The sequence below is a fragment of the Crocodylus porosus genome, unplaced genomic scaffold, assembly GCF_001723895.1.
Source record: "Crocodylus porosus isolate Cpor-Errol unplaced genomic scaffold, CroPor_comp1, whole genome shotgun sequence".
NCBI lineage: Eukaryota > Metazoa > Chordata > Crocodylia > Crocodylidae > Crocodylus > Crocodylus porosus.
The window spans coordinates 568,295-571,140 of NW_017728909.1; the positions used below are offsets into that span (position 1 = coordinate 568,295).

The window sequence follows — 2,846 nt, forward strand, 5'->3', positions numbered from 1 at the left end:
CCAGCTTCCAAGAGAAGTGGTGCAGGCTCCTACCCTGGGGGTGTTTAAGAGGAGGTTAGATGAACATCTTGCTGGGGTCGTTTGACCCCCGTATTCTTTCCTGCCATGGCAGGGGATCGGACTGCTCAGGTCCCTTCCGACCCTAGAAACTATGAAACTAACTATGAATCCTAGCCGCTTCGCACAGGCCAAGTATTAAGATATTTACGGGGTTGAGTCCAAGCCAAAATTGTGACCTACAACTGAAACTTAAAAAGGTAGTCAATGAGGATTCTGGGTAACATGCTCACTGCCAGATGCATAATCATTGTGTGCCATTACACTAAGAGTAAATCTTCAGTTTCCAAAATGATTTAGAGAGGGATAGCTCCATGGAGTGTATGGCACTCAATCTCAGTTATTCCTACTCTTGTCACTCTAAGAGGAGGATTTAAGAGAAAGAAGTGCAACCTCTGGACCAGGCAGTGAAGAGTCATCCTGTTCACTACTACTGCCTAACAACAATCAAGGATTTAGTGAGGCTTAAGCCTTTCAGCCCTTCAGATCATTTGAAAAGATTTCTGGCTAATTATATAACACACTGTATATATTACTCCATCCACAGATGAAATGAGATGCCTCATTTTTAAATGAGTGTACATAGATGACACATTTTAATGTTCTTTTCTGGGAAGACATATAAAAAATGAATTCCTGCTCACATTCTTACTGTACATTCCTAAAATTAGTCATCATAAGTTTAATTGAAGTGGTACATGTGTACGCACATGCATGTGCAGACACGCACAAAGTGGTTTCAATGAATATTACATTTCCCACTTTTGCGTAAGCAGGTTTTTTCCCCTCCTTCTTTCACGTGTACGGATGGAAGTTAACCCAGAAGAGAGTACACAAGTCTGTTTTGTACCACTTACACCTGTCAGCTGGACTACAGGGTGGGACAGACATCGCTTACCCCAGGTTCAAAATACTAATTCCTGCAATGGGACCAACTAGATAGCAACAGCTACTAAGAATCATGGCTGTAGAAGACTGCACTGTAGCCCCATGACCTGTCTTCAGGAGTGTGAATGCATTAACTGTCCCATCACTACTCTCCTTACTCCCCTACAGAAAGTCACTGCTTCTCTAATTCTAAAAATGAAGTGTGATGCCTAATATATGTAAAGAGTGAAAAGATTTTCTATACAACAAAACATGCTTTATGGTAACCAAGTCACTGCCTCTTCATCTAACTGCTAGACATGACAGCATTTCTGAAAGATAACTAATGCATATCCCCAAGTGGATTAGTTACAATAATGCAAAAACTACAATATTTAGGCTAAAATATTCCTACTATACACACAGTAGTTACTTCATTGAAAAAATTTAAAACGTGCATAGGATGTGTGGTACCATTACTATAAAGTGCAGACTTTCCTGGAAAGTATACATTGTACAAAGCTTTCAGCTTGGCTATTAGTCACTCATGTATGTACTAAAGGTCCAGAATATGTAGTTGTGTATGTTGGCCTTGGGCCTGTCAATGATGTCAGTGATATGAGGATTAAGGGCTGACAACAATATGTTGGTCTCCCTTTGTTCCTGACTCCCCCTTTCCCCAGCATCCGAGCATCACAGCATGTACAGCAGGTTGTAATGCGCACAAGTACATGAGCACTGTCACAGTCCCACAGAGATAGGGTGAGAGAAAAAAATAAATGTGGAAGCTCTGACTAAGCTGCATGTTTGAGGTATTAAGTCAGGCCCTCCAACCTCAGTCTTTAAAGGTGATCGTCAGAGGAAAGCAAAATTTGTCCCCTCTGGGTGCCCTCTCGCATGTTCCGCAGCCATTTTTCTCACCGTCGAAGTCAGTGTTTCACACTGCTGCTCAGAACGGGAATTGTAGTGGCTGCAGTAGGAGGGTGAGAAAGGGTTCAGTTACCCAACGATACTGTGTTAACGCACAGCTGTTGGCCATGCTAACACCTTCCCTCGCAGCAGCAACTACTCCTTGCTGCCCTAAAACAGAAACCAGTTACACCTCTGAATAATTACAGAGCACATAGAATTATGATTTCAAATGGTACAAAAACAACACCGCTGCCTTAAAAATTTCCCAACAAAGCAGTGCCCCATTAGATATAATTGACTGGACAAAACAGAAATGTTTTACGAGAATGCAGCACTTACATTTTTTTATATGGAATTAATGAAACATTTCATTTTACTCAAGGTCAAAGTGTTTCATTTCAGCCTTTTTTATAGTGTCACTTGATTTTTTCCCAAATCTAGGATGAAACAACACATTGTAGTCTTTGAATATCCCACAGGGTAGAAATTCTGTTTTTTGACAAGAGGTGAATCCCGCACAATTGTCAGGGAAGATATTTCTAGTTAGATTGCTTTTATGATTTTGTTAGTTTCTCAGATGCTTGACATGCATATTAGGGCTGTGTGAAGCTTCAGTCCCTGATTCAATTCAGCAGATATTCAGCCCAATTCGGTGCCTGAATCTCCAAATCTGACTCAAATCAAAGGACTCTTTAATTTCTCCAAATTGATTCAGAACCTTCCATAGTTTCATAGTTTCTAGGGTCGGAAGGGACCTGAACAGATCATCGAGTCCGAACCCCTGCCATGGCAGGAAAGAGTACTGGGGTCAATCGACCCCAGCAAGATGTTCATCTAACCTCCTCTTAAACACCCCCAGGGTAGGAGCCTGCACCACTTCTCTTGGAAGCTAGCCGCCCTGACTGTGAAATAGCGGCTCCTGATATCTAACCTAAACCTACCCTCTGCCAGCTTGTGACCGTTATTCCTGGTCACTCCTGGCGGTGCTCGGGGGAACAGGGACTCCCCCA

At 42.3% G+C, this 2,846-nt stretch overlaps 1 protein-coding gene across 2 annotated transcripts in view; it reads right to left on the reverse strand.

Moving 5' to 3' along the window:
- MALT1 (MALT1 paracaspase) overlaps positions 1-2,846 on the reverse strand; it is a 66,438-nt gene that overhangs the window by 41,247 nt on the left and 22,345 nt on the right. The gene's annotated exons all lie outside the window — the stretch shown is intronic.